Source organism: Mustela nigripes, unplaced genomic scaffold (assembly GCF_022355385.1).
Source record: "Mustela nigripes isolate SB6536 unplaced genomic scaffold, MUSNIG.SB6536 HiC_scaffold_75, whole genome shotgun sequence".
NCBI lineage: Eukaryota > Metazoa > Chordata > Mammalia > Carnivora > Mustelidae > Mustela > Mustela nigripes.
The window spans coordinates 2,975,986-2,995,730 of record NW_026739490.1 but is presented as its reverse complement, the minus strand read 5'-3'; positions in this window follow the sequence as shown (position 1 = coordinate 2,995,730).

The following is a 19,745-nucleotide window of genomic DNA, read 5'->3' as shown; positions in this document are numbered from 1 at the left end:
AAAAGGGAAAAAATGTAAATATGAAATTAGTATATGACCCAACAGTTGCACTCTTGGGCATTTATCTCAGAGAAATGAAAACATGCTCACCCAAGAGCCTGCACACAAATGTTCCTGGCAGCTCTTTTTGTAATACCCTGGAAATAGAACAACCCAGATTTCCTTCCATGGTTGAACAAACCACGGTGTCTCCGAGCCATAGAGTATTCCTCAGCACTAAAAAGGGACGCTGGGCACTGCGTACAACAAGCTGGATGAAGCTCCAGAGAACTGTCCCAAGTGAAAAATCCAAACATACAGTGTTACGTACTTTATAATTCCACTTACACCATATTCTTGAAAAGATGGAATTGTAGAAATGGAGAGGAGGTTAGTGGTTGCCAGGGGCCAACGAAGGGGTAAGGATGGGGGGAAGTGGGTGTGACTCTAAAGGTTAACATCCTGTGGTGTTGATAATGTCCTGGGTCTTAACTGTATCCATGTCAATATCCTGGCTGTGATTTTTTTTTTTTAAGATTTTATTTATTTATCTGACAGACAGAGATCACAAGTAGGCAGAGAGGCAGGCAGAGAGAGAGAGGAAGAGGCAGGCTCCCTGCTGAGCAGGGAGCCTGGATGAGGGGCTCGATCCCAGGATCCTGGGATCATGACCTGAGCCAAAGGCAGAGGCTTTAACCCACTGGGCTACCCAGGCACCCCTCTGGTTGTGATATTTTAGTACAGTTTTGCAAAATGGTAAACAGGATAAAAGGTATATGGAATCTCCGTATAATTTCTTGCATCTGCATGTGAATCTACAATGATCAGATAAAATGCTGAAGCAGGGGACACTTGCGTGGCTCAGTTGGTTGAGTGTCTGCCTTCGGCTCAGGTCATGATCCTGGGGTCTTGAGATAGAGTCCCACATCGGGCTCCCTGCTCAATGGGGAGTCTGCTTCGTCTCCCTCTGCCCCCCTACCAGCTCCGCCCAGCTGATGTGTTCTCTTTCTCTATTTCAAATAAATAAATAAATAAATAGTCTTCTAAAAAATTTGAAGCGGTGTCATTATGTCTTTCAAAAATATATTTTTACCCTTGTATTTAATTTCTTTAAACTTAGACATAATTTTATACAAATGTATTGGGTTTATTTCAGTCTTTTTTTTGTTTTGTTTTTGTTTTTACTTGTTCCTTCCCTCTTTTTCTCATGTCTTCATCTACCACCAGCTCCCCTCCCCCAACCCCTTCCCACTAAACTGTTGTTAACAGGCTTCTGCAGAAAAACAGAACCATAGAGAATGTTAGTGGATAAATGACAGGTCAGGGGGAAATATCAATAATGCAGATGATACAGTTAAAATCGTTAATATTCAAAGAGGTTTTACAAATTCACAAGAACAAGATCAAGCACCCAAAAAGAAAAGAAAATGGGCAATGATTGAAAGAAATGATTTATAGAACAGCAAATTCAAATGGTCAACTTGCCAGTGACAAGATGTTGAAACTCACCAGCAGGCAGGGAAATACCAGGTAGGGTAAAAAGTATCACTTTGTACCCATCAGTCTGGAGAAATCACCAGGAGGGATATGAGTGCCAAAGGCACATTCCCTCATTGCTGTAGCCATGTGAATTTAGACAGCAATCTGGCAACATCTCTGACAATTAAAAATATTGATCATTTAAAAATTCATTGAGTCATGCACTCAAGAATTGTGCACTTTACTGAAATATGTCTACTTCTGCCCAGGAACACTCTCCTAGAAGTCTGTCCCCTGCACTAAAACCACTGGTGCATAAAAAACGGAGATGCTTATCACAACATTGTTGTGCCAAAAGAAACTGGGAATAAAGAAAATGGGCACATGTGGAAGCATGCTTTCATATGGTGTAGTCGTGCTAGGAAATATCGCGCCGTCATTAAAAGGAGTCTATCAGAGTTACGCAGATGGCCTGGAGCAGTCTTCCCAAGATACTGTGGAATGAGAAAAACTAGGTTTAAAAAGCATGCGTAAGGTGATCCCATTTTAATAAAGAAATATCCAAGGAACCTTGTATGTATGTATCTGTATCAGCGTGTGTATGCACATCCTTGTGTATGTTCTTGAGTTTCCTCTCCCACACATTCTATTTTTAAAATTGAGAGGGTTACCAAGGTGCAAAGGTATCTGAACTTGCTCCCACTTCCCCTACTGTGGATATACACTTCTCGCTCCTGTTGTGGGAGCTGGTGATTTAGCTCCACTAACCTGCCTGTGAACTCTCCAGGCTTTTCGGATCACGAAGCAGGGAGATGTCCTTGGCAACCCATGAATGTCTGTGTTAACACTTCCCACTTCCTGGTGGATCGGATGTGGCACTTTCAACGACTTGATGTCACCCACACACGGCAGGGGACTCTGGAATGGAATCGTGTTGCTAAATTGTCTACCCGGCACTTTTCCCTACGGCGTCTCTTTTCACCGTCTCCTTATGGAGTCACTTAAAATACATTGAGGTTCTATTTAAAGATGTTTTCAAATGTTTTGGAATGTTCTGGGATAATAATATAATCGTGATACTTAACATCTGTTGAGTCTGGTGTAGGGTAACTGTTCTATAAATGTGAGCCTCTGAGTGGCAGTTGGAGGAGGAGGGAAGGACAGAAGAGAGGAAGGGGAGTGAGGCCAAAAGGTGGAACCAGCTGCTCTGAGGGGAGGGGATGCCTCCCCTGCTTGGCCAGAATCCCTCAGGCTTAAGGTGCCCTTCTAAGATTTAATTCTTATGTGGAGGACAGAGGCCAGCTTTGTCCTTCACTTAAGGAATTGATGTTTAATGTCAGGAGACATTTAAATGTTTGTAAATTACAGTCACAATTAAATTTAATATCATTATAAAATTAACTAAAATGCAACAGCATGACTATCGGAATAGCCTAAATCCAGAACACTGGTAGCAGGAAATGCTGGCAAAGATGTGGAGTGATAGAAACTCTCATTTCTTTGCTGGCGGAAATGTAAAATGGTACGGCCACTTTGGAAGATAGTATGTATGACATTTTCCTGCAAAAGTGAACATACTGGGGCGCCTGGGTGGCTCAGTGGGTTAAGCCGCTGCCTTCGGCTCAGGTCATGATCTCAGAGTCCTGGGATCGGAGCCCTGCATCAGGCTCTCTGCTCAGCAGGGAGCCTGCTTCCTCCTCTCTCTCTGCCTGCCTCTCTGCCTGCTTGTCATCTCTCTCTGTCAAATAAATAAATAAAATCTTTAAAAAAAAATAATCTTAAAAAAAAATTAAAAAAGTGAACATACTCTTACCATACAGTCCAGCCATCATGCTCCTTGGCATTTACCTGAAGGAGCTGAAAACTGCTGTCCATACAAAAATCCCCGCATGGATGTACACAGCAGCTTTATTCATTTATTCATTGCCCAATCTCGAAAGCAACCAAGATGTCCTTTAGTAGGTGAGAGGATTCACTGTGGTCCACCCAGACAACGGGATCTTATTGAAATGAGCAATCAGGCCAGGAAAGGACATGGGGGAACACTAAATGCATATTACTAAGTGAAAGAAGCCAATCTAAAAAGACTATGTTTTTTATGATTCCAGCTACATGATTTCCTGGAAAAGGCGAAACTATGGAGATTGTGAAGGGATCAGCAGTCGCCAGGGGTTGGGGCTGGGGGTGGGGGAGGCGGTGGGATGACAGATGATTAAACAGAGCACAGAGGCTTTTTTGATAGTGAAACTATTCTGTGGTGGTATCCTGTGGTGGTAGATCTATATCATTATACATTTGTCTAAACCCACAGAATAGACATCAAGAGTGAACCCTAATATCCACTATGCACTTCGGGCGGCAATGATGTGTCAAGACGGGTTCATCAGCTGTCACAAATCCCTCTGGTAAGGAATTGATAATGGGGGAGGCTATTAATCTGGGGAGGGCAGGAGGTGTATGGGGAGTCTGTACTTTCTGCTGATTTTGCTATAAACCTGAAACTCAATTTCAAGGTCACAGAACTCTGGAGTGCAAAACTGAAACTTCCTTTGTTTCCTAACAATGAGCGCAGTCATCTAGAGTCTCTGTCTCAGACAATATTGATGGCCTCCCCCATGCCCACCTCATGTCTCAGTGCTGGCTAATCCTATGGCTTCCTGCGGCACCTTTTCCCCTGGGAATGTTCTCTGGCTACTTCTGTCGGACAATGTGGGCTGGAAGAACCAAGGAGTTGGCCTGGGGGCAGACCTACCATTGACTGGGCCACCTTCCTTATTCCCATTGACGACAGTCAACAACTCCCAGGGGAGCTCTAAGCTGGCTCCCAGACGTCTCTTGGGTTGAGCCAAGTTGTCTACAATGGTAATCTGCTCATCAACCCGTTCTTCGTGGGCCCCCGTCTCTTGGCTATCTCTCTTCCCCACTCTGCCACGTGTGGTCTTCTGACACTGTCCCCTGAATAAGCCACTTGCACTTACATCTTTCACTCTGGGGTCTGCTTCTAGAGTAAACCAAACCAAGATGGTCTCACCTTCCACCTGAATGCATAAAACAGAATGCTGTGATTTACGGGTGAATATAGTTACTTCAACATTTGGGGTTACTTTTAGATTTCAACTCAGTCAATTCAGGGTCCCTCCCTCACCCCTACCATCTGCCCCATGTTTCTCCTACTGTGTGCATCTGGGCTCCTGGGGCTGGTGGGGGGTGGGGATGAGGCCGTGTTTACATGGTGTCACGGCACTGTCCTGGGCAGTGAGGGTGGGATGTCCACCTGCCTGGGCCAGGCACAGACCACAAGTACAATGGAAGGAAAAGGGCAGGGGGAATTACTGTCCCACCATACGCCTATGGAAGGAATGACTATCTTTCTGTATCTACAGGCCATGCCAGGGAGGGGCCCTGAAAACATCGTGAAAGACCTGGAAGAAATAAACACCCTAAAAGTAGAATTCTGGATTAAACTCCTGGCTCATGTTTGGGAACAGAGCTGAACCCCATCATGTGATGTTGCCAGGGACTCCTTTAACGAGCTGGCTTTAAGAGCTACCCTCTCTAGCCCTTTTGTGGCCGAATGGGCTAAGTCCTGGAAATGGGTGGTGAGAGATTTCCCAAAGCCACATCGAGACAGAAACGCAAGGGCAGAGTCAGACCTGGAAAGTGACATTTCTTCCACACAGAGGAACTCACTGGGGTGAAACGTGAGTCCCTTTGTGACTTACTTCTTTTAGTCCATGTTGATTTTGAATCTGCGCAGTGATACATAGGTAGCTAAGAGCCAGTCCTTTTCCTACTGTATATTTCAAAATATAAATATAACAAAAAAATGTAAAATCCTTGTCCTACAGTGTTCCATTTTATGAATATAACCACAATTTATTGATCCATTCTCCTGTCAATGGACATTCAGATTGTATCTGGGTACCCCCCCGACTTTTATAAATTAGAAATCATTTTGTTTTGAATATTCTATTTATGCCTCCTATGGCACAGGTATAGGAGGAATGGAATTGCCATAGACATTTTATTTTATGTATGTGTATATAGAGAGAATATTACATATTTAATTTATATTGCACATTTATATAAATAATATTTTTTAATATGCAATGTTTATATATATATATATCAAGTATATGTGTATGTATATATCCCCTCTTAGTCACTTTCTTCTAATTATTATTTCTGTCTCTGTCTATGGCTTTCCTCAGTTATTGGGTTGTCTGCTCACCTTGGAAGGGCATGTCGTTAAGAATGATGAGAGTCTGTGTCATGGGTGACACTTGTTGACTTTTTTTTCTAAGATTTTATTTAGGGGCGCCTGAGTGGTTCAGTGGGTTAAGCCTCTGCCTTCGGTGTCTTTGTCTCAGGTCCGGTCATGGCCTCATGGTCCTGGGATCGAGCCCCACATCAGGCTCTCTGCTCAGAAGGGAACCTGCTTCCCCCTTTCTCTCTGCCTGCCTCTCTGCCCACTTGTGATCTCTGTCAAATAAATAAAATAAAATCTTTAAAAAAATCTTTTAAAAAAGATTTTATTTTATTTATTTGACAGAGACCCTAAGGCCATGACCTGAGACAAAGGCGCCGAAGGCAGAGGCATTACCCACTGAACCACCCAGGTGCCCCACTTGTTGGCCTTTTTTTAATTTTTAATTTTATTTTTTTTATTTTTCAGCGTAACAGTATTCATTGTTTTTGCACCACACCCAGTGCTCCATGCAATCCGTGCCCTCTCTAATACCCACCACCTGGTTCCTAGTCTCTCATGGTTCACCTCTCCTTCCAATTCCCCTCCACTCCCTACTGCTCTCCATCTCCCCTTTTGTCTCCTCAAAGAGCGAAGAATGAGCATGTGGCTGGGCCCTTTTATTAGGGAAATCCCATGTCGCTGTCTTTAGGTCTTTCTTCTCTGGGCTGGCTGGGCCAATTTCCAGAGAAGAAAACTTCTCTGCCCACTTCCAGGATGTGGCCCTAGTTGCCAGAATTTGGGGGATAAATGGAGGAAGAGGGTTGGGGTGTAAAGTCGGTGTGTAAACATATTTTTGCTGGTGTTCCTGTTCACCATATGGTACTTGCTTCCTTCTGCTGTGCCTGGTGTTTCTACTTTGTTCTCTTTGGGGGTGAGGGGGGTCCTCTAGTCTTTGAATGGCACCAAGGAGGAGAATCTCGGTGTCTATTTTCTTTGCCACCAGACTCTCAACCTCATCCTGTTTTCGGCATTGCCCTTAACCCTGCTCCCCATAACACCTGGAACTTCTGGGGGTTCTGCTGAACAAAGTGGGTTGTTTCTTGGATTTTCCCACTGTTGACTTTCAATTCTCAGTTCTAATTCAGTTACCCCACAGCCTGCTGTTGCCCAGCATCCAAAACGTGGTGCCTTTCATTTCCTCTCCTGCTCTCTTTATTTTTGTGGTTTATGCCTTTTAAGAAGCATTTTTTGTTGTTTTTCAGGGGGAGTTAAGGAGGACTAGGAGATAATTTGTGTGCTCAGTTCCTTTTTTAAATTTAATTTTCAACTTTTTTTTTTTTTTTTTTTTTTAAATCAGCTCTATACCCAACATGGGGCTCGAACTTGTGACCCTGAGTTCAGGAGTCAGGTGCTCTATCGACTGAGCCAGCCAGGCACCCTAGTGCCTTATTTTAAGTTAGAACACCACAATTCACTTTTTACCAAATATTTCTTAAAACTGTCCCAGCTGGGAGTTGGCAATGGCCATAGTGTGACATCCCACTCCACAGAACATTTGTTCTCAGTCCTGACTGGCCCTTCAGAATCACCTGTGGAGTTTATGGAAACACACAGACCCCACCCCCCACCCCCAACCCCCTGGGTTTCACTCCAGAGGTTCTGATCTTCAGCTTGGAATGGGGCCCAGGAATCTGTATTTCAACCTGTCAGAAGCCCATTGCAGTCAGAAGCCCATTGCAGTAGGGAAACTCCCTGATTAAAGGCCCAGCAGATCTTAGTTTCCACCTTCGCTGGAAGGTGGAAATAATTAGGGGATTGAATACTGGAAAGTGATTTCATATACACAACTTAACTCTGTATCCCCGGGAATCTTCTGTCATTACTTGTAATTTGACTCTTTGAGGCTGTTCCTCCCATGCCTGTTTACTATGCCAATACTGAAAGCAGCTACAAAACGTTTTCCCTTCTCCCTTTGGCCTTCTCTTTTCTTGGGCAAACTCACCTTCATCATCCCGTGCAGCCACATCTGGCTACCAGCTCTGGTTTGTCAATATCCTTCCAGGAAACGTGGTGGTGTTCCAAAGGGAACCCAGTAATGAGTGTGTGAATGCAGAGGGAAGGGTAGTTTTCATGTCCCCAGAGTCAGACTTTACATATATTATTGTGGCCACTGATGACACTGCTTTATTTCATTTTTTGCTTTTAAAGCCCATTCTTACTGATGGTTTGATGGGGTCTTAGAACCAGATGCCTTCTCCCAGTGAGAACTTCCATCAAGATAGATTCCTTCTGTTGGGTCTCCCCTGGCCACACTCAATTTTGGACTCTAATGATGTGTTGAATTAATAAACAGATGGAGCAGTGAATGAATAAATAGACTTCCACAGGAAGTTGAGAGAGTTTTCCTGATGCCATAGAATTTTGGTGAATCCCAGAAGGTGAGGATAGTAGGCAAAAAGTTACCCTCAACTTCCCAAAGAGAAGTTCTAGAATGAACGATGTAAGATGTATTTACCTACATCACCAAGAGAGACACTAGACACACCTATGCCAGACTTACTAGGAAATATTAGAAGTTTAGTGGCCACCAACCCCTTCTTACCTCTAGTCTTTATGAGAAAACTCTATTTAAAATGATTATGGAGGAATCCCTGGGAAAGGAGAGCTCAGTCTAGTGTGAGCTGCTGTGGTGGTTTTCTCCCTTCTCTCCATGGTTCAAACTTTCCCAGCTGGCCTCTTACTTCCTCACTGGTGACCTGCTGAGATGCAGAATTCTGCATCTGCCTGGTGCAGCCATGGGGAAGGAGGGAGGTGAGAGTGTGTGGGCGAACCCGGAAGTGGGGGATTTATGTGAAACCTATTGGAGTCCATGACTTAGCAGGTTATGCTAAAGGTGGAATGTTAGTTGGTGCTCATTGATGGCAGGGCTAGGAGAAAAGGCATCTGTAGGCAGAGAGTACTCTTCATTTCAAGGAGCAAGGATGGGTGAATGGATACTATGGGAACTCACCAAGTTTAAGCAGCCTTGATGGGAGGTTGCCCAAGAGATTAGGGGATTCCAGTGGGAAGAAATTTTAGGATGAAGTGGTTGGGCAAGAATCAGCAAGGAGTACATTTCTCACGTCAGAGAACTAAACAGTGTGGAGGTTTGTGCAAAGATACTTCTAAAGGACTCCCGGTGTACCCCACCAGGAGCAAGGTTGAGGGTCTTCTACATCCAGAAGACCTTCACAGGCAAGGCACACCCACAAACAGCACAAGCTAAGTACATCGATCCTTCCCCATTTTCTCTAATCTCTCCTTCTCCTGCTTTGTCCCATTGGAGGGAGGAAGTGGAGGAAAGCAAGGACAGCTGATAGCACTCTTCCTCATTACAGGGCCTGAGCCATGGTTTAGGAAGGAGCTATTAGGAGAGCTGATGCTTGGAATTGCACATGACACTGGAGTTTTGATTGGGAATGGACTGAACTTGGCTTTCAATAGCTAAACAGTGAGCAGTATCAAAATGAGACTGGTCTTGTTGTTGAGAGTAGTCAATTAGCCCGAAATGTTTTCTAGGGGTAGGGGCTGAGTAATTTTGAAAGAAAGTGGATAAATGAAGCTATTTCCTGTTTAGACCTCAACAAGCTCAATGTATTTAGTACTGAATGAGTGGATTCAGGATTGGTGATAATGGATTCTTATCATTGTGCACTCCAAATCCTAGAGAGCTGCTAGTTTCTCGGACTCCTGAGGTCCCTGTGGTCAGATCTCCATTCATTCATTCATTCATTCATTCAACTTTTAATTGGCTTCATGTTCTGTGCTTAGCTTTGAGATAGACCCTATGGGTCCTGAATGAGTGATTGAGCCAGACCCCTGACATCCAGGACTCCTTAGAAGAGGAAGCTCTCAGAGAAGGAGGGGATTCCATTGAGTCCTAAAAGATAGTTCAGGCCTGGGTTCATTCATTCGTTTGTTCATTCATTCATTCATTCATTCAAGAAATATGTGGGGGAGCATCTGCTTAATTTCAGGGTCATCTGCCCAGCATCTTTCTTAGAGTGGCATGACATGTCTATTTCTCTCTCTGAGAAATTCGGAAAGGCAAAGAGGTAGTGTGGGTTAAATGTTTTGGAATCCATCTTTTCTGACTTTCCCAGTTAACACTCCAATGTTTCCAGATGCTTTCCAGCACTCTATTGACTTCAGACCAGAACCAAAGCTGGAAAACAGGGCAGATTCAATTTGCTGTAGGGTCTAAGGGAAAGAAGGAAGGGTTTGTGGCAGTTACAGTGTTTCTGACCTTCCACCTGAACCTTGGGAATAAAGCTGCCAGATAGAATTGTCATATGTCAACACCCTATTCCAAAACATTATTCATGTCTTATCTGAAATTCAAATTCACCTGGACATACTACATTTTAATTTGTGAATCTGGCAGCCCAACTTGGGAAGGGCTCTTTCTGCCCTGAGAAAGAGCACGAGACTCATTTCTCACTTTTCAAGAGGCTCTTTCCCTAGAAATCTTCTCCTCAGGACAGCAGGCTGGGCCCAGCTGGACGCTGCTATGGGCTCTCCACCACTGGTCCTCATGGAGGGAAGGGAGCAGGATGGCCCAATGGGAACGCCTTAGTCTCAGACCAGACCTGGGTTCTAGGTTATGGTCTGCCCCCAACAGTTTCTGTGACTTTGCATAGGGCAGTTTGCCTTTCGGGACCTGATTTCCCTCTTCTAGTTCTTCTTCTTCTTCTTCTTTTTTTTTTAAGATTTTATTTATTTATTTGACAGACAGAGATCACAAGTAGGGAAAGAGGCAGGCAGAGAGAGGGGGTGGGGAAGAAGGCTCCCTGTCAAGCAGAGAGCCAGATGCCGGGCTTGATCCCAGGACCCTGATATCATGACCTGAGCTGAAGGCAGAGGCTTAGCCCACTGAACTGCCCGGGTCCCCCCGCTGATTTCCCTCTTTAGAAAGTGAGAGGGCTGAGGGTTCTATGGACCACTCAGGCACCACCTACAAGCTTATAAGGACAAGCAGGACAGGAGCCTGGGGTCATTTGTCCCTTTTGCTCCCAGACAGGGCTCTGTGTGTGTGTGTGTGTGTGTGTATGTTGAGGGACGCATGAGAGAGCCCAAACTGCCCTAGATAGTGCAGGAAATGGCTTGTTAGGTGCGAACAGCCATGCTTTTTCAATTTTATAGTGTGGCAATAACTCCTGTGTTGACAGATAGCAGGTAGCTGAGAAGCGGTTGGAGGTCCTGTCCCGTTTCTGTCTCAGAATGACCTTGCCTCCATCCTTCCTCACTCCCTGGAGAGCACAAACATTCTTTTCCTGTTTCTGGAATAAAAGGGAACAAAGACACAACAGCAGACTGTTGAGTTGAGCTTGAAAAGGCGCAGCCACAGGAGCCCAGGTCCCCCTGGAACTACAGAGGGCTGGGATCGCCCCATCTGGGAGGCTGCCTCTGCCAGCCCTGGCTACTCATTCATTCAGTCCGGCTCTGAAATATAAGGTAGAGATGAGGGGCAGATGTGCACAGAATCTATGGGGAAGCCAGAGAAACAGCAGCAGTAAGAGGAGAGAAAAGTGTCTCCCTCCAAAATGCTGCTTTTATCCCTCAGCCTTGGATCATGGACATTTGGTGACATATAGAACTAGTGGAGTGGCATTGGACAAAGCTCCTGCTAGGACTGGAAATCCAACCAGTGCATGCTCAGAACAGCCTGGGCAACAGAGTGATGGCAGCAGGAGGGTGGAACCGGCTGTTGCCCTGGAGGAGAACAGTACTGGCTCTTGGTTTTAGGAGAGGAGCTGATGTGTGTCTTGGATATTGTTGTTTTGTTGTTGTGCTACCTGGATCCCCTGAGGTCCCTCTGCCCAGCTCTCTATGTGCATCCCCAGCTGCCATGGACTTGGCTGTGAATACTGGCACCTGCGCCTTTGGGAAGATCAGCGTGGGCAGTGACAAGAGCTAGAGGGGCCTGGGAGTTCCACGACCTTCCCCTCAGATCCTCCCTCTCTAGCCAGGGATGACTATGGAAGTACAGAGCTCAGCTTCCCAAGGTAGACAAAGTCCGAGGTAATGTATGCTCCAGACCTCTCCATGGGAGCAGGCTGAGCCTGGGGCCCCACCGGAAATGCTTTCCTCCTTGGCTTCCTCCCCTTCCATATCCTGCTTCCCCTGCTCTCTTCCTGGGTTCTCCTTAATTCGTTAATTATCTGACTCATTAAGGAACTTATGTTGGGATTGACCACTCACACCTGAACTCCAGTATCAGGGTCAGATTCTGATCTGATCACAATGTGGGGCGGGGGTGGGTAAGCCAGTGTTTGAACCCCGAGAGGATATTCTCATTAATGCTCCAGATTCTCAGGAAGGAAGAGAACTAGGGGAGCGTTAGCTTTAACCAGCAATGGGCCAGAGGCAGAATTCTCACTTAGAAAATCTCCTGGGAGGGCAGGGGCTGATGGTAGGAGCAGGGGCTACTGGAGGTGGGCATCAGAATCTCTCATGTTTGCATCTCCACTTTCGGTCCTTGAAATGATTTATAAAGGAGACTTAATTTACGCGTTCAGAGCATGTGTTTTAGCTGGACAGAGCCGGGCTCCTGTCCCCCTTCTGACACTCACTAGCAGCACGACCTGGGGCAAGTTGTTCGACCTTTCTGGGCCTTAGTTTTCTCATCTATAAAATGGGATTGATACTGGCTTATACCCAACAGAGTAGTTGAAGAGTTAAATGAGCTAGTGTGTGTAGGTGAATGCCAGCCAGTGGTGAACGCATTGGTTCTCCTTCCTGAATCTCAATGTTAACATAAAATAGAAGCCCACACCCTCTGTTTTGCTAGGATGTCGTTCGAGGTGGGACATGCCAACCGCTAAATAATGCAGCTCGCCCGTGATTTTTGCAAGTGTCGTTATGGCAACCATATTTTTTAAAGTCACTAAAAGTTGGCAAAGAACGTGGAACTGGGACTAGGTGACAACACAAAGTGATGGGATGACATAAATAAACCTAGAAAGAAGGAGCTGGGAATGCAGCTAGGATGCAGCTGGGATGCAGGTAGGAAAATGGGTATTAAGTCAGAGCAGACAGCAGTGTCTAAGTGGGGGCTGGGAAGCTGAGCCTGGTCTGGACAGAACAAAGGGTAGGAACTTGGAAGGGACACTGCTACCTGGTCTGCAGCCCTCCTGATCAGGGAGTCATTCTGCGGCCTGTTGGGCACCTCCTGGCAGGAGAGAAGGGATCGTCTCCCTTGAGTGTCCCAAGCGATGGACCAAAGGGTCCTGGCTTGAGCTTTGAACTTCTGTGGTCTTCCTCCCTTTTGCCTCTGTCCCACCTGCTTGCCTTTCTACTGGGAGGTCCCTGGTGGGAGTCACACCCTCCCTGTCCTCTCTCTGGAAGTTCACAGTCACTCCTGTGACCAGAGACCCTCCACCCCCAGGAGTGGGAGGAAGTCTGAGTTGTAGCTGAGTAGTTGGAACAGCAATGGGGGAGCCATAATGCCTTGACAATGGCCAAGTGAACATCTCCTGAAGGACTTAAGAGAGACTCCCCTCTCTAGGGGCGAGGAGAGCCCATCGGATGGAGCGGAAGCTCTCAGGGTTGAAAGAGACAAGAAGGACCTACCATGAGAGAGGTAGGATGCTTGAGCTGTTGGCCCAGCCCAGAGTCATTTTCTACTCTTCTCTGCTCTGTTCTGTGCTTGGAGACTGACCCTAGGGGTGGCATTTTGGGGGATTTGCATGCCAGCTGGATTCTTGTTGGGTCTGACCAATGGGAAGCATCAGAGACTGGAGGGCAGCAGGAGAGAGAGGTCAGAATACACTCTCCCTGCCCCCTGCTTTGACACTAGTTCCATCCCTCCAGCAATGGCCCCTTCACAGCCTGTGACTCTCTCCAGGCTCCTGTGCCACCAGTTCCTTCCCTTCTCTCCAGTCCTCAGGGCAGTTAAGCTGCCCTCCGCTGCTGGGGTCCAGGAGCCCAATCACCGGTTGTTGGCTCCCTTAGCCTCATCCACACTTCTGTAAATAGTCCCTCCATTAAAGTCTCCTCATTTGAACCACCTGGCTGGTGCATAGAGAAAGAGTAGAGGTCCCAGTCTGTGTGGGATTGATTTTCTGAGGCAGCAGCGGTGCCACTTAGAGGGAAGAAGGAGGTCGAATAAACTTGGGACCCATGGAGCAGGACCCAGGAATCAGGCACAGCAGTAGAACTGGCTTACGTGGTTCTACTTGATAGGTTATCGTTACTCGTCTGTGCTGGTGCTGACACTGGGGAGGCGTTCTCTGGTGAGAAAAGGCAGGGGTCTTGGGCAGTGGCAACACACCTGGGGACACACTTCACTCTGGGAAGTCCTTCTGCATCTAACAGGGCTCGGTCCCAGTGGGTTGGCGAGCCCAGACTCAGGCATGAGACCAGAAGCAGCCAACAGTCTGAGAGTCATTGGAAAGAACCAGTTCCACCAGAGAAACTGGAGTAGGTAATAGGGATGGAGGCAGGGAGGTTGAGGGTTATTTTTGTGGTCTTAGAGGAGTCTGAGTAGGGATGAGACCAGGGGCAGGCAGGAAAGGGCACATGAAACAGAGGCCCACCCCATTTGTTTTATGTGATAAATGTAGGGTGGCGGAATCATAGCTCATGATTACGTAGCTTTGGCTTATTCTTCAGTGATAGTAGTGGGAAGGAAAGGGTTATTATAAAAATGGGCAAAGACACTGGAAATCTGTCTCTGGCAGAAAGGAGATTGCAGAATGTTTAGCAAGTGAGTTCCTGGTGTATTATGCATGAGAGAGGAATTCTGTTGGTAATATGTGATGTTGACTGGGTTTGGGTGGAGTCATCCAAGGACCAGCCTCCCAGCTTCCAGGCCTCATGTCAGGGGAGCTTCTCTTCAGTCTCGCATGAGGTATGGCGGTAGCCAGGAGTCATGGCTCTGTCTCTGCTTCTGCTCACTTAGCTGCTAGCAACCCAGAAAGGCCTGGACACCACACTCCCCCCATGATCCAGTTGCCTCTGTCCAGGCATCCATGCAGGGCTGAAGGGGGGCAGATGACGTTTCTTTTTCCTCTTCTATCCCCTTATCCCTTTCAGCACCTCCACATTAAGTATGAAAGGAGGCTGGAGGTGTAAATTTTTAGTAAAAAAAAAAAAAAAAAAAAAGTTGAGTGTGTAAAAGTCTCACTCTGTTTCTATAACAGATTAAATTAGTTCTTGAGTCTTAACTTGCACATTTTGGAGAAAATTTGATTTTTTTTTTTGTTAATTCCATATATAAATGCATCTGTATCTGTCTCTGGGGCTTTATATTCTATTTCCTTGGCCTAGTTATTGACTATAGCTTCATAATAAATATTGGTCTCTGGTAGAATCCCTTCCTCAAAAAGGTGACTTGGCTTGAATTTTGGAATAAGCTTGTCAAGTTCACTACTGATTTTTGTTTCTGGATCTTAGAGCCAACTACCTTGTTTTACTCTTTTATTAGTTCTATTAATTTTTACTAGATTCTTTTGGTTGTTCTGTGTAGACAATTAGATTATCTGCAAACAATGGTCTTTTATAATTCTTATATATTTTTTCTTATGTTGACTTTTACTACAGGTTGAATGGAAGGGATGAAAGCTTTTTTTTATCTTGTTCTTTTTTTTTTTTAAAAAAGATTTTATTTATTCATTTGACAGACAGAGATCACAAGTAGGCAGAGAGGCAGGCAGAGAGAGAGGAGGAAGCAGGCTCCCCTCTGAGCAGAGATCCCTATGCAGGGCTCCATCCCAGGATTCTGGGATCATGACCTGAGCCGAAGGCAGAGGCTTTAACCCACTGAGCCACCCAGGTGCCCCTTGTTCTTGCTTTAAAAGGGAGCACCAACTTATCTTTCTTTCTTTTTTTAAGGTTTTATTTCAAAAAATGTTTTTAGAGCATGTGTGCTCACACATGCACATGAATCGGTGGGGGAGGGGGGCGGCAGAAGGAGAGGAAGAGAGTGAATCTTAAGTGGGCTCCACACCAGCCCAGCACAGATCCTGATGTGGGGCTCCATCTCATGACCCTGAATCATGAGCTGAGCCAAAATCAAGAGTCCACACCACACTTAACTGACTGAGCCACCTAGGCGCCTCCTCTTCTGGTCTTATCATGGGACACCCACTCACTTTTTTAGGTGCTCCATGTTTACCCAAAGGATTTGCCTCACCCAGGATCTATCCCCTCTCCCCTTGGCAGTACTTTCTCTGGTGCTAAGGAACTCCATCTATGAGAATGCCCTGGGGGCTCCAGAAGGCAGTTCAAGGCTTTTGATCTTCCAGATCCCACAGAGGATGAACTCTTCCAGAAGTCCCCATCTGCATATTTAGTAGGCATACCTCTTCACCCTTCACATTTTTCAGTGAGCTGCTGTTAAATCAGGTGGGAAGACATGTGGCTATGTGTTCTCTCTGTTTTTCCCTCCCTCCTTCTCCACTTTCTTTCTCCAAGGAGAATGAACTTTTTTGCTTAAAGATTTCTATTCATTTATTTGAGAGAGAATGAGAGGGGGGGGGGAGAGGGAAAAGCAGATTCCCCACTCAGCAGGACGTCTGATGTGGGACTCAGGCCCAAGACCCAGAGATCACCACGTGAGCAGAAGTCAGCCGCTTAATGACTAAGTCACCCAGGCACCCTGAGAGAACTTATTTTTTTAATTACTCCTGGATGAGGTGAGGGGTCTTGTGCTCCCAACAGCTATTCACAAGGGAGCCCTGATAACATACCGCGTTTCACTTTGCTTACTGATCACTGATCTCACTCCTACATTAAGGACTTCCAGGTGGGGTAGGAGGGAGGAATTTAACCACCTTTAAATGATGAAGTGAGATGACATAGAGGTTTAAGCATGCTCCCACATGTCAAGAGTGTCTCACAGAGACACTGTCTCACAGTGTCTGGCAACCAAGATGGTGGCGTCTTCCACCATTGGTTCTCAATCTTTCTAGGTCCTATGCAGGACTCATCTGAAAGGTGTTTGAGGAAGAATGAGCTTGGGGAAGCATTCCATTGGTGCCTCCCTACTTCTTGATGCTAGGCTTCCCCATAACTTAGATGCTTCTATTGTAACCCTATTTCCACCACCTAGATTGAGCCCGTAAAGGAGAAAGCAAGGACAAATACCTCTGATGTTCAATTAATATTTTTTCTTTCTTTCCTTATCTCATAGGGACTGGAAGGAGAGGTCTTTGGTTTTTTATTTTTTTTTTTCTTCCTCTATAGAAAGGACTTCCCCCAACACCATAGTCTCCTTCCTGAAGGTCATTAAACTTCCTGGCTCAGGCTTAACAGTGGAAGGGCATCCTCACATTATGGGAAAAAATTATGTGATTTGAGCTGCCCTGGTATGGCTGGGAGTCCAAGATGACTAGAGACTTGAGATCACAGAAAATAAAAATACTCCGGTTTGATAACCTCAAAATATTATATCCATTATACATGACACAATCTTCTGGATTCATCTAGAAGAAATTCTGTTCCTACAATTAATCATTCTAAAAATAATAGATAATATCTATTGACCGCTTATGATGTTCTAGGCATTTTTATAAGATATATATTTAGTCCACATATAATCCTATGAAGGAGGTACTATTATTACTCCCATTTAATACACAAGGAACTAAGGCCTGGATAAGGGGTAAGGTATTTTCCAAATGCACGTGTTTAGGTAGGAATTACTGTTTGATCCTGTCTGATTGTGCATCCCAGCCTCTTTCAGGGTTTCCCCATCCCCTGGCCTCTTTCTTCATCATGCTCTTAAGCCTACTGCCCAAGTCTGTCCTCCCTTTAAACACTCTGCATTCTTTGTGCCAATCAAACAATTCATCATTACATGTGTAGCCCCTCTCATTTTCCCTCTTCTACATTGTTGTTCATCCTGGCCCCTTTGCCTGGGATGCCCTCTCCCCATCATTCACTATGGTCCAGGGCTCTGCCTAATGACCTCGCCACCCCAAAACTTCTCTGATCCCCATGACTAGAAGGAAACTCTCTTCTGAATTCCTTTTATTTTTCTGTTTACCCTGTCTCTATTTCAACACAGAATTAGGCACATGTTATTTTTTTCCTTTTTTTAAAAAAGATTTTATTTATTTATTTGGAGGAGAGAGAGAGAACGAGAGAGATAAAGAGAGAGAGCATGAGCAGGGGGAGGCGCAGAAGGAGAGGGAGAAGCAGGTTCCTTGCTGAGCAGCGAACCTGATGTGAGGTTCCTTCCCAAGACCCTGGGATCAGGACCTGAGCTGAAGGCAGATGCTTACCGACTGAGCCATCCAGGCGTCCCCTAGCCATATGTTATTTCAAGAGTCACCTCAGGATTTTTGCATCTCCATCACTGCTGTTCCTCGAGAACAGCCAGCACAGACACTGGATGAGTGGGTGGAAGACACTTGTTTGCCCACAGTGGACCATCCCTAAAGCAGAGTTCAGCCAAAGGATGGTGTTGGATCCAGAGCTAGGATTAACATGATTAAACAAAATTAAACAAGATTCTGGGAATGACCTCTTTCATATCAGCCTGTGACTCAGCTGTGGAAATTCAGTATAAGAGTCAGTAAAAGGGGAAAAAAAAAAGAAAGAGTTGGTAAAAGGATGCAAGGACCTTATGTCTACATGGCCTTCTGTTCCAAAGGCTGACCTTGGACTAGGCAAACCTGCTGCCTATTGCCCTGTCAAGCAATTACTTATTCTTTTTTAAGTTCCAATGAATCCCTCACCTGTCCCCAGTGTTCCATCTGAAGAAAGTGCCAAACACATTTTTTTCTTGTACCAGTTTCTTTCTCAGAGAAACTGTCCCATATTTGGAGCTCTTTGAACATTTATACAGGAGTAGGTGGTACAAGCTGGTCCACAAGGTCCCGTGTGCCTGGTTGGCATACCTCAGGAGGGAGGCTGACCTGGTGACCGGAAGGCATTTGGTTCTTAGGTAGCATGAAGAATGACCATTGCTCAGGGCCAGCTGGTAGGGCTTTGCGTGAATCCCTGTCTTGGGTGGCCCTAGACTTGCTTTGTCTTTGAATATGAACCCCTTCTCCCACTATCTGAGTCAGGGTCACTTTTCCCTTGTGTGCTAGCATCATTTGAAGGTCCGTGTACCTTCAAATCCATGTGTTCCGACCTCCCTCTCTCATGGGGGAAAAGAAACAGAAACACAGGGACCCTGGTGTAATTCTTTGGTTTCTCTGGAATCTTGGAGTCTGAATTGTAAAGTCACATGGATGGGATGCACTATTCACTTGTTAGAGGGAGGGAAGGTATCTTTTGAGCAATTTAAGATTCTCCCAGGTGGTCAGAAACCAGTTTCAATGGCCTTTTAAGCATTCTTAGAGAAGGTCATCTCTTTTGGGCTCTGGAATACAGTGACTGAGTGCAGTTCACTGGACCAGAGTTAGACCTTGGGGCAATGTTTCGGCTCCAATGAGTGTTTGCTATCTGTCCTCAAGCAAGTCTTTTCTTCATTTGGAGTTTAGATCTCCTCACCCAAGCAAGGAGTAAGTTGAATCATATGCCCTTAAAAGGCTACTTCCTGCTTTGGGGTGTGTGCGCATGTGTATGCACGCGTGAGCATTGAGAGTCAACTTATTTGGCTATTGGATGCTGAAAGAAAAACCTCTAATAGTTTCATCACAAAGCCATCTTTCCTCTTATTCCAGCCAAAGAAATGGACCTGGTTTGCCGAATGAGATTATATTTTCAATATACAATAGAATGTATACATGTTGACATAGCCGAGCTCATTAAAAAGTATCTTAAGCTTGGTGCAGCCTCTTTGGAGAAGACTGTGGAGATTCCTCAAGAAATTAAAAATAAAGCTTCCCTATGACCCTGCAATTGCACTACTGGGTATTTACCCCAAAGATACAGATGTCGTGAAAAGAAGGGCCATCTGTACCCCAATGTTTATAGCAGCAATGGCCACAGTCACCAAACTGTGGAAAGAACTAAGATGCCCTTCAACGGATGAATGGATAAGGAAGATGTGGTCCATATACACTATGTATTATATCTCCATCAGAAAGGATGAATACCCAACTTTTGTAGCAACATGGACGGGACTGGAAGAGATTATGCTGAGTGAAATAAGTCAAGCAGA